At 38.4% G+C, this 13,238-nt stretch overlaps 1 protein-coding gene across 3 annotated transcripts in view; it reads left to right on the top strand.

The window, feature by feature from the left end:
- Nucleotides 1-13,238, top strand: part of DSCAM (DS cell adhesion molecule) — an 827,811-nt gene that overhangs the window by 137,278 nt on the left and 677,295 nt on the right. The gene's annotated exons all lie outside the window — the stretch shown is intronic.

The following is a 13,238-nucleotide window of genomic DNA, read 5'->3' as shown; positions in this document are numbered from 1 at the left end:
ATGACAAATAGCAAAATGCCATCGCAGCAGAGAACCAATGAAAACCCCATCATCAGTTCATTCTGACCTTGCTGATGACTTCTTTAAGGGCTCCTTGTTTAGATTTCAAAGTGCCTTACATTGTTGGAAGTAAACCTTGAAAGAAAGCAGTGATTAGCAAGTTGGCAAGTTCTAACATCCCAGCCTCCTTATATTTTGTCTAATTTGATACTCTAATTCAAATTTTCAGTGTCTCAAACCCAATGTGTTTGCTTCCACCCCTCCTTTTCCCACTTGCCCTTCCCCTACCCCATCCTAGGAGAGGAGAAAGAGAGAAAAAAAAATGACAAATGGTTGAGCTGGAATAAAACCATAGCATCAAGATGTACTGTTATGGAAACAGAATCAATCTAATATCCTTGCTTTCCTTGTGAAATAGAAAGGCTATTTTAACATTTTTGACTATATCACATGTTGCTGAAATGTTGTCAGTACATAAATCCTGAATGGGCTATGTTCCTTTTAACAACATATTGTGTCTTTTTTTAATCACCATTGCTACAAGTCAACCCAGGAAAGAATACTGCCTGAGATACACAGACATCAAGGGCTATATATACAGGACAGATTGTGTGGTTCTATAGATTTAACAAAGCCCTGCAAAACAAACTCACAGCTAGACTCCTGTTAGCAAACAGCATTTTAATTTTTTTAAGTCTAGCTCTGAAATACTTGTGTAGACTGACATAATATAATAGCAGGGCAAAGAGAATGTGACTTTGATTTTTTTCTTATACACCAGGTAGCTGGGGGAGCTTTGCAATAATTTCTTCAGTAAGTGAGTAGGTGCTGGTAGAAGACATCACAACATGAGAAAAATATGAGGTGTTTCTGAATTCCTGCATATGATCTCTTTGATGTAAGCCATCAAACATTAGACTATGACTCATGCTGCTAGCTAGTCATTTTCCCAACTATATTTTGATCTTTGTGACATGCTCATGAATTCCAAGACCTGCATGAGAATTCACATAAGAAAGAAAAAAAGGATTGTCTCTAATCAAGATATATGAAAATTTGATGTGTCAAATAATTACAATGCAATTTGTATAGGGACCTCTAAACCTGACAAACAGGGAGATACAGTGAATGACTTTTACTGGGAAGACTGCACATTTTAATGATGTGTTATAAAAGCGTATTTATAATCTACAAAACACCACTTATAGGGAAACCTAGAATTTCAAACAGCTCTATCTGTGCATATTAATCCATTATGTCTGCCTTGGATTTTCTGTCAGATAAAGGAATGAAATGCTTACTCCTGTTTTAACTATCATCTTCTAAATTAGTCATAGAATTCATTGTTTTTGCATGACACTGAAAGTTTTAGAGTATGGAAATTGCATCATCTTGTCTGGCGTCTGTGCTACCTGCCTCTTCCTACCCAGTTGTGCTTTTACTATTTATGTGCTGGCGTTCTTGACATCTGAAACCCTATGGACTATGAATCCAGCATATGGATGACTACTGTATCAGTTTGAACATATAAGATGGGCAGTCATATTACCCAAATCAAATTTCTCTCCTGATTTCATTTTGCTTTTTATTATGAACACATAATGGTTATAATAATCTTTTAGGTTGTTCACTGGATACTTGAAAATCTTTTTTCATCCTGTTTATGTAAATATGAGTACAGAACTGGAAGCTTGTTCAAAAAGACAGATGAAGGGCATAAATGCTACCCTTTGACAGCTGAAGGGTAGGTTTGAGGGTGATGACTGCTCACTCACGGGGTATCCTCTTCTGTATCAGGTCATCCTAAATGTCTAAATATCCCTGTAGATTGGTGTTTGGATTTTCCTGGAATAAGCTATTAGGTAGAATGACTTCATAATCTTTCCCTTGGCAGCACAAGGGATTCTCATTCTTAATTTTCAGAAATTTTGACCTAGGTCTGGGTGCTAGCAATTGAAGGAAGGTTTACTCATCATGTCTCATTAATCATCAATCCTAGTCCTAACATAAGATATTTTCTTGCCTGTTCTAAGGGCTGGAATGCAGGTGGGCCACTTCAGACGGTATTGCTCCTTACCCAGGCTGCCTTTGCTACAGAGCAAGTAGCAATGAGCCGCCTGATCCTGGGCAAGTCAGAAGATTTCTCATGATTGTTTTCTCCTTAGCAGACTGTGCTTGCTTGCTTGCTTTTTTTTTTTTTTTTGAGACTGGAGTCTCGCTCTGTTTCCCAGGCTGGAGTGCAGTCGCGCGATCTCGGCTCACTGCAAGCTCCACCTCCCGGGTTCACGCCGTTTTCCTGTCCAGCCTCCAGAGTAGCTGGGACTACAGGCACCCGCCACCACACCCAGCTAACTTTTTTGTATTTTCAGTAGAGACGGGGTTTCACCGTGTTAGCCAGGATGGTCTGCATCTCCTGACCTCGTGATCTGCCCACCTCGGCCTCCCAAAGTGCTGGGATTACAGGCATGAGCGACCCCGGCCACAAACTGCTTTGTAACATTTGACTAGGACTTTTGCTTGTGGCCGAGATGGAGGTGTGGGAGCCACATTTACCCTTTTATCTGAAACAACCAAAAACCAGTGTCCTGAGGCTGATAGGGTTTAACTCTATGTCCGCACCCAAATCTCATCTTGCATGATAATCCCCATAATCCCCATGGGTCCTGGGAGGGACCCAGTGGAAGGTCATTGAATCATGGGGTAAGTTTCCCCCATTCTGTTCTCGTGAGAGTGAGTGAGTCTCACGAGATCTGATGGTTTTATAAGCATCTGGCACTTCCGTTGCTTGCATTCATTCTCTCTCCTGCCACCCTGTGAAGAGGTGCTTTATGCCATGATTGTACGTTTCCTGAGGCCTCCCCAGGCAGTTGAAACTGTGAGTTAATTAAACCTCTTTTCTTTATAAATTGCCCAGTCTTGGGTATTTCTTCATAGCAGTGTGAGAATGGACTAATACAACCAACTGAAAAAAAACAACGAAAAATGCAGACAAAATATCTGAAGCAACCATTTTCAAGACTGGACCTCAGGCAGTAGAGGAAAGCATTCCTTAAGGAGCTGGAAATAAGATGTGTCCTATGCTTGCCTTATGCTTTAGGATAAAGAATATCAAAATCTGCACGTAAATTTGTATAGCAACTTTATTCCTAATTGCCAAAACATGGAAGCAACAAAGATGTTGTTTAGTATGTGAGTGGATGGGGATAAAGAATCTCTCCTTGACTAACTTTGGAAAGGCTCCTCTGAGCCCTCCTCTCAACTAGTTCTCAACCTTAGCTTTTCACATCTGGTCTCTTGTCCCCAGCTTTAGCAAGAATCCTGCTAAATCATCCCCTTACTCTTGATACTTGATCACTCTTAATATCTGATCAAGTTCTTCCTGTCCCATCTTTGATGTATACGTGTTTGGCCTGATTTTAGCAAGAATCTGTTAGGCCAGTTTAGCAAGGATCCTCATCCCTTGATGTCTCCTCTTTCTAATTTTCCACCCACTGCTCCCCTCACTGTGTTCATTGGCTATAAACCCTCACTTATCCTTGTTGAATATGAAGTTGAATTACCCTTCCCTGTTGCAGTCATCATAGATGACTCCTACTGGAACAGACATGAATATAATTTTATCTCTTTAATAAGTGTTAGAACATTTTTTTCTGTTCTTTAATATTTTTGAGAGGACATCTCCCCTCTCTTGTCCAGGTCGGAGTGCAGTGATGGGATCATGGCTCACTGCAGCCTCAACTTCTGGGCTCAGGTGATTCCCCTCAGCCTCCCAAGTAGCTGCGGCTACAGGCATAAGTCACCACACCTGGCTAATTCTTTAAAAAAAAAATTTTGTAGAGGGTATTCTCACTATGTTACCCAGGCCGGTCTCAAATTTCTGGGCTCAAGCCATCTGCCTGCCTCAGCTTCCCAAAGTGTTGGGATTACAGGAATGAGCCACAGGGCCCAGCTACAATTTTTCTTTAACATTAGACAAATTATAGTATAAAATGAAGTATTAGCGATAGAAAAAATGTGCTATCAAGCTATGAAAAGATATGGGGGAAATTTAAATGCCTGTTACTAAGTGAAAGAAGCCAGTCTGGAAAAGCAACATAGTATACCCTTCCACCTACTTGACATTCTGGAAGAGATAAACTAGAGAGACAGTAGAAAGATCAGTAGTTTCCAGGGGATAGTCAGGAGGGAGGGAGGGTTGAACAGACAGAGCACAGGGGATTTTTAGGGCAGTGAAATTGTTCTGTATGATACTGTAATGGTGATACCTGCCATTATGCATAGAACTTACAACATAGAGTGAAACTTAGTGTGAACTATGGACTTTAGTTAATAATAATAATGTATAAATATGAGTTTATTGTCACAAATGTATCACATTAATGCAAGATACTAATAATGAAAGAAATTAAAGGATGTGGCAAGAGGGAGAATATGGGAACCTGCTGTGAACTTTTCTCTAAACCTACAACTGCTCTAAAAAAAATCAAGCTTTATTCAAAAAAATTAAAACATGCTTCAGGAAGCTTAATGACAAATTAAGCCCCAAGGGAAGGGATGGTGAAATTTAAAAAGAAGTGGAAAAATGCAGGCCAAAATTTTCCAAATTTGTTGAAAACTATAAACCCACAGATCCAAGGAGCTCAACAAACCCCAAGCTCAAGACACGTGAAGAAAAAATGCACAAAGGCACATCATAATATAATAAAATTGCTCAGCGCAATAATAAAATATCAAAAGCAGCTATAGAAGAAAGGCATATTACACACAAAGGAACAAAGATAAGAATGACAGTAGACAGGATTTTTGTTGTTGCTGTTGGGTGTGTGTGTGTGTGGATGTGTGTATATGTGTGTTTTATGAGACAGGGCCTTGCTCTGTCAACCAGGCTGGGGTGCAGTGGGGTGATCATCGCTCACTGCAGCCTCAGCTTCCCTGGCTCAAGTGATCCTCCCATCTCAGCCTCCCAAGTAGCTGGGACCAGAGGTGCGTGCCGCCACATCAGGCTGATTTTTATTTTTATTTTTGTAGAGATGGAATCTCGCTATGTTGCCCAGGATGGTCGCTAACTCCTGGGCTCAAGAAGTTGCCCTGTCTTGGCCTCCCAAAGTGCTAGGATTACAGGCAAGAGTGGAAGTAAATTTATAAAATAATGGTGAGATGAAGGCTTTCTCAGACACAAAATAGCAGAAAATTTATCATCAGCTGAATCCTACTACAAGAAATCTTAAAGGAAGTTCTAGAATCAGAAGAAAAAAATGACACCTGATCAAATCTTAGATCTACTCAAAGGAAAGAACTGCAATGAAAATGGTAACTACATGAGTATCTAAATCAGATTTTTTTAAAAATTGCAATATTTTAAAAAATAATTGGCTATTTAGACAAAAATAATAACAATGTCTTAGGTAGTTTGTAACATAGGTAGAAGTAAAACTTACAGCAACAATAGCATTAAGGCCTACAGTGAAGACATGGGAGTGTAATATTGGAGGTTATTTTGCTATATGTGAAGTTGTGTAATGTCACCTGAATATAGATGGTGATAAGTTACAAATGTATACTACAAAACCTAAAGCAACCTCTAAAATAACAAAACAGAGTTATAGCTAATAAGCCCACAAAGGAGAAAAAATAGAATCATTAAAAAATCCTCAATCCAAAACAAAGAAGAAAATGATAAGAAAAAGGAAACACGGTAAAAAAAAATATATATCAAATAGCAAAATGATAAACCTAACCGTATCAATATCCACATTAAATTTAAATGTTCCAGTAACCTGAATTATAAGGCAGAAATTGCCAGATTGGATTTAACACTGCTTAAAAGAAACATTCTTTAAATACAAAGGCACAAATAGCTTAAAAGTAAAAGGATAAAAATGATATACCATCCTCATCAAATCAAATCAACCTAATTAAAGTAAAACATTGAAAGAAAGCTAGAATAGCCACATTAATATTAAGCAAAGTGTATTTCCAAACAAATACACTGTTTGCTCAGAGCATCTTGCATTAGTGTGATACATTTGTGACAATAAGCTCGTATTTATACATTATTATTAACTGAAGTCCATAGTTCACATTAAATTTCACTCTATGTTGTAAGTTGTATGCATAATGGCAGGTATCACCATTACAGTATCATAAAGAACAGTTTCACTGCCCTAAAAATCCCCTGTGCTCAGAGCTAAAGCAGTTCATTTCATAATGTAAAGGGGGGAGGTGAAGAGGATATGACTATTGTAAATGTTTATGTACCCAACAACAAAACTTCAAAATACATAAAGTAAAAATGGATAGAACTGCAATGAGAATCAGACATATCAAAAATTATAGCCGGAGATTTCAATACTCCTAGTTCAATAATTGGTAGAAGTAGACAGAAAATCAGTAAGAATAAAAAAACACGTGAATGACACTATCAATCAATTTGATGTAATTGACCTTTAAATAAAGAACATTCTGTCCAACAACAGCACAATATAAATTCTCTTCTGAGACACACAGACATTTACTAATATAGACCATACTCAGAGCAACAAAACAAATCTCAGATAAATTTGTTTTAAATTCAAGTTGTATAAAATATGTTGTTTGATCATAATGAAATTAAATCACTAACAATAACATCTCTGAGAAATAATCAAGTACCTGAATACTAAATAGCACACTTTTAAATGATCTGTGTCAAAAAAAATTCAGAAAAAAATTTGAAGAAGGAAATTAGAAAGTTTTTTCAACTGAATAAGAAATGAACACACAATATATATGAATTTGGGGAGTGCCACTAAAAAAATAGGGAGATTTTATTGCTCTAAAAAACTTATATTAGAAATTTTAAAAAAAGTCTTAAATAGTGGTCTCAGCATCCATTTTAAACTGAAAAAGAGGATAAAACTAAAACTATAAGCAGAAAGCAAACAATGAAGATCAGAATGGAGATCAATAAATTATAGAACAGAAAGAAACAATAGAGGAAATCTATGAAACTAAAAGTTCTTTTAAAAAAATTGTTAAAATTGGTGTGTTTTTCACCCGAAAAGTGAGAGAGTTGGTAAATGACTAATACCAAGAATGAGAGAGATAACGTCACTTTATCTTCTACAGGTATTAAAATGATACTAAGAGAACATTAAGAAAAGTAGATGAAATATTTTTTGAGAAACACAAACTATCAAGACTCACTCAAGGAAAAACAGATAAACTGAATAGCCCTATATCTATTAAAGAATTTAAATTTATTGGTAAAAATTCTCTGCAGTAAAATTCCTGGCTCAAATGGCTTCACTATTGAATTCTACTAATCCTTTAAGAAAGAAATAATAATTTTGGCCAGGCACAGTGGCTCATGCCTGTAATCCCAGCACTTTTGGGAGACCAAGGCAGGAGAATCACTTGAAGTCAGGAGTTCAAGACCAGCCCGGCCAACATGGTGAAAATCCATCTCTACCAAAAACACAAAAATCAGTCAAGTGTGGTGACACATGCCTTTAGTCCCAGCTACTTGGGAGACTGAGACAGGAGAATTGCTTGAACCCAGGAGGCGAAGGTTACAGTAAGCCAAGATTGTGCCACTGCATTCCAGCCTGTGTGACAGAGTGAGGGAGACTCCATCTCAAAAAAAAAAAAAAAAAAAAAGAAAGAAAGAATAAAAATTATAAACAAATTCTTCCAGAAAATTGAGGAGAGAGTATTTCCCAAATCATTTTATGAAGTTAGCATTACCCTAATACATAAATAAGACATAAGAAAACTAAAGACAAGTATCTCTTCTGACTATACATGTAAAAATTCTAAAAATTTAACAAATTGAATCCAACAACATATAAAAGGAATAATACATTATGACCACAAAGGCTTATATTCATAATGCAAGGTGAGTTTCACATTTGAAAATTAATCAGTGTAAACCATGTGATCATTTCAACAGACACAGAAAAGCGTTGATGAAACCCAACATCCACTAATGATTAAAAGAACTCTTAGAAAACCATCAATAGAAAGGAACTTCCTCAATCTGATAAAAAGCAACTACGAAAATCCTGCTATAGCGAACATCATACTTGTCAAAGATTAAATGTTTTCACCCCCAAATGAAGAACAATATCAAAGTGTATGCTCTCACCACTTCTATTCTACATCGTACTGGATGGAGGTTCTATCCTATGCAATATGACATGCTATAAGCAGATGTGCTGTGACCCAGACCTTCTTGTTTTATTTCTAGAGCATAGGCAAAGTAGATTTGTCATAATTAATTCTAAGAAATAATTTTAGAATTATTGAAATGGTAAATGAGCATTGACTTCATCTTAGTCATCAGCTGCATTAGCCCTTAACAAGAATCAGCTTGTTTTTTGAAGCATTGAGGCTAGGCATTGACTTCTCCTCTCTAGCTATGAAAATCCTGGATGGCATTTTCTTTTAATAGAAGGATATCTTCTGTACATTGAAAATATATTGTTTAGGGCAGCCACCTTCATCATTGACATTAGCTGGAGCTTCTAGATAACCTGCTGCAGTTTCTCCATTAACACTTGCTGCTTTACCATGCATTTGTATGTTATAAAGATTGCTTCTTTCTTTAAATCTCAGTAGCCAACCTCTGCTAGCTTCCAGTGTTTCTTCTGCAGCTTTCCCACCCCTCTAAGCCTCCCTGGAATTGAAGAGAGCTAAGGACTTAGTTTGATTTAGGCTTTCGCTTAAGGCAATGTTGTGGCTAGTTTAATCATCTCTCCAGATCTTCTATCTACTCAAATTTTCTCCACACCACCAATAAGGTAGTTTCACCTTCTTATCATTTGTTCGCTGAAGTAGCACTTTTCATTTCCTTCAAGAACTTTTCCTATGCATTTACAACTCGGCTAAATGCACAGAAGGCCTAGCTTTCAGCCTGTCTTAGCTTTTGATATGCCTTCATCACTAAGTTTAATCATTTCTAGATTTTGATTTAAAGTAAGAGATATGAGACCATTTCTTTCACATGAATACTTAAAGACCACTGTAGGGTTATTTATTGATTTAATTTCAGTATTGTTGTGTCTCAAAAAAAGGGATGCTTCAGGAGAGGGAGAAAGATGGAAAATGGCATGTCAGTGAGGTGGGCAGAGCACATATGACCTGTATTGATTAAGTTTGCTATCTTCTGTAAATGTGGTTTGTGGCTCCGCAAAACAATTACAATAGTAATATCAAAGATCACTGATCAATGATCACCGTAAGAGATATAATAATAATTTTAAAAGTTTGAAATATTGTAAGCATTACCAAAATGTGACACAGAGACACAAAGTGAGTTCATGCTGCTGGAAAAATGGTGCTGATAGAGTTGCATGATGCAGGGTTTCCACAAATCTTCAACTTGTAAAAAACATAATCTCTCCGAAGTACAATAAAATGAGTATTTCATGTGAGAAACGCACATACAGCCATCCAGATGCAAAGAATGGACTCAGAGACACGAAGAACAGCAGAAGCGACTCTTTTTTTTTTTTTTTTTAAGACGGAGTCTCGCTCTGTCGCCCAGGCTGGAGTGCAGTGGTGCAATCTCAGCTCACTGCAACCTCTGCCTCCCGGGTTCAAGTGATTCTCCTGCCTCAGCCGCACTAGTAGCTGGGATTACAGGCATGCACCACCACGCCTGGCTAATTTTTGTATTTTTAGTAGAGATGGGGTTTCACCATGTTGGCCATGCTGGTCTTGAACTCCTGACCTCAGGTGATCTGCCCACCTCGGCCTCCCAAAGTGCTGGGATTACAGATGTGAGCCACTGCACCCAGCCTAAGCAAGACTTTTGATGCAAGATCAGGCGCCTGGTAGGCAGGCACACCCAGGGCAGGTAGAGCAGGTAATTTATCACCTAGCAAGCAAGTCCCTCCGCCAGTTCCTCATTGGTTGAGTACTATGGAGTTACAATCTTCCTGGACATCGCCTAAGTTTCATTATCCCCCTTTTAAAGTTATAACCCAATCCCCTTCCCCACTTAAGTTTTGATTTCCCAATAACAAAACTTTCTTCCCTTTAATGGGCTGACCCCTCCTCTACATTCTGTTTGCTTATCGTGACCTTCTAGGTGCATGAGCCATGCAATTTGTTACATCTGCAGGCTGGCTGCCAGTGCTTAGATTTATTATGCCTTGAAAATGGACCATTTAAAATGTTTTCTCACATTCGCTGCTGTCAATGTAGACCAACCGTGTGATCTCTTGCTCAATAAATAAGCCATGTGTGTGTAATCAAAGTAAAGTTGATTTCAGTTTTAAATAACTTCTTATAACTATAAGATGCTTTTTGTAAGCTTCATGGTAACCACAAAGTAAAAACCTATAGTAGATATGCTAAAAATATAAAGAAGTATGAAAGAAATTGAAGAGGACACACGCACACAAAATGGAAAGTTATTTCATGCTCATTGATTGGAAGAATTAATATTGTTAAAATATCTATACTACTCAAAGTGATCTACAGATTCAAGGCCATCCCTACCAATGACATTCTTCACAGAAGTAGAAAAAAAAATCCTTAACTTTGTATGAAACCACAAAAGACTCCGAAATGCTAAAGCAATCCTGAGCAAAAAGAACAAAGCTGTAGGTATCACACAGTCTAATTTCAAAGAATACAACACAGGTGTAGTACTGGCATACTATAGCATAGTACTGACATAAAACAGACACATAGACCAATGGGATAGAATAGAGAATCCAAATATAAGTCCATGTGCTTATACCCAAATCATTTTTGACAAAGGTACCATGAACACACATTCAGGAAAGGGCAAGCTCTTTAAAAATTAGTGCTGGCAAAACTGGGTGTCTATATGCAAAAGAATGAAACTAGATCCCTGTCTTTAACTGTGTATGAAAATCAACTCAAAATGGGCAAAATACTTAAATTAAGTCTTGAAACTATGAAGCTACTGAAAGAAAACACTAGGGAAACACTATAGAAAATTAGTCTGGGCAAAGATTTTTGGGGTAAGGCCTCAAAAGCACAGGCAACAAAAGCAAAAATAGACAAATAGGATTACATCAAGCAGAAAAATTCTGCACAGCAAAGAAAATAAAAATCAGCAAAGCTGAAGAGACAACATGCAGAATGGGGAGACTATTAATATTTGCAAACTCTCCATCCAACAAGAATATAATGATGGATGAAACTGGAGGTTGCTATGCTAAGTGAATTAAGCCAGGCTCAGACAGGCACACATTACATGTTTTCACTCACATATGGGATCTGGAAAAGTGGATCTTATGGAGGTGGAGAGTGGAATGGTGGATACCAGAGGCTGGGAAGCAAGGGGATGAGGAGACGGGTTAAAGAGTAGTTGGCTGAGGGGTATAAAAATACAGTTAAATAGAAGGAGTATGTTCTAACATTTGCTGGCACAGTAGGGAAATTATAGTTAATAATTTATTGTATATTTTTAAATTGCTAGAAGAAAAAAGATTTACTGTGCTCCCAACACAGGGAAAAGATTGAAGTGATTGATATTCCAATTACCCTGATTTTATGATTATACATTTTATATGGGTATGAAAACATCACATGTACCCCCAGAATATGTACAACTCTTATATCACAATGAAAATATTTGATTAAAAAAATAAATAGGCCTGATTTTGTTTCAAAGTCATATTACCAGAGATTTTTTTTTTCTTCTGATCTAAAAAGATGACAAATTTTACTGAATGAAGGCTAAAATGATTGCAGTGGATCCTACTGGCATCCCTGAATCAGATCCCCCAAGATCTGTGCGCTGGTTGCTAAGAACATGAACCTGCAGCCTTCAGAGGATTGCTTGGGCACTGGAACCATTCACAGAAACAAGAGTGGGAAATGCCTGGGAGTTCCATCCTCCTGAGGCCAGCCCTAAGCCAATGAAAGACAGCTACAACAGGGGATCCCAGCTCCTCTGCATGACTGAGCATGTCAGGCGTGGCTGGGACTTCACCTGAAACCACACGCCTGCTTTGCTGCTTCCCTCCCTGCCCTACTCACACTTTCCCTGCCTCTCAGGGGATTGTGTCCTTGCTCAGTCGCTTGAACCCAGCTCCTCCTTTTGGGGTCGAATAAGGAGAAGGGACGGGGAGTGTGCAGTTTTCTTCTGATCCCCGTTCTCTCTGAGCGAGCTGGGGTTCAGAGCACCACAGTGCTGTCCCTGCTTTAAGAAGATCTGGGCTCTCTGGGGAGAGCCTAACTTACGACACCAAGCACAGTACTTAGATAATACTCTGTCTTATAATGCAAATGTCAATCAAATTTAAAACAAAGTGTATTTTTTTTTGCCTGCATCTCAGGTTTCTAGCCCAGTGTCTGTTACTGCAACAAAGTTAGCAGTAGTTGGATGTAGAATGAAGATCAAGGCTGCACCCCTGTCTTCGGGGCTGACTATGGGCTCAGGAAACTCACATGGCCCTCTGAGAGATATATCGCCATAGACAGCAATGTTGGTGTCTTAAGTTATGGAGGCCTCAGGAACAAACAATGCTCTATTACAAAGATTAGGAGCTTTAATAAAACCCTGATTTGCATTTTTTAAAAAAACTATAGATAGTGGCTATAAATTCAAATGTGCATACATGTATATTCTATAAAAGGATTAGAAGTTCTCCCAGAATGGAAGCTCTGTCTTTCTATATATTCAGTCTCAAAATACGTATTGAACACCTCTTGTGTGCCAAGTATTTTCTAAGATAATTTTTTAAAGGCTCACTGCACAGGCTATCTTTGTGGAATGAGTAATTGAATAAGGAGAAGGGACGGGGAGTGTGCAGTTTTCTTCTGATCCCCATTCCCTTTGAGCGAGCTGGGGTTCAGATCACCACAGTGCTGTCCCTGCTTTGAGAAGATCTGGGCTTCTTGGGACTGACCTGGAGGTTGGAGAAGCAAAAGTCACACAGGTTTAAAATTGTGACTACTAAGGTGTCCTGGTACTGGTGAGGGCAGTGGGTAGCTAGAGAGGAGAAAACTCCATGATATGTGGGTAAGTGCTGGGACTGAGGGGTTTCCTAGGACACTGGACATTGGGTGGTAACACTGGGAATGTCCCCGGTCAGTCACCCCATATTTTTATGGCTCCTGTGATCCCATCTAGTGTGGGCTGTACACCTGGTGGGAAGGCATTTCCCGTGTCTCCCGGTAAACAGGTGAACATCTTATCTTCTCACTTTCCTGTCTGATACATGGAACTTGACCCCTTTCCTTGATTTCTATTAAAAATTATCCTACTTGAGTCA

Source organism: Pan paniscus, chromosome 22 (assembly GCF_029289425.2).
Source record: "Pan paniscus chromosome 22, NHGRI_mPanPan1-v2.0_pri, whole genome shotgun sequence".
Lineage (NCBI taxonomy): Eukaryota > Metazoa > Chordata > Mammalia > Primates > Hominidae > Pan > Pan paniscus.
The sequence above is the reverse complement of the archived record's forward strand: the minus strand, read 5'-3'. Positions and strand labels throughout refer to the sequence as shown.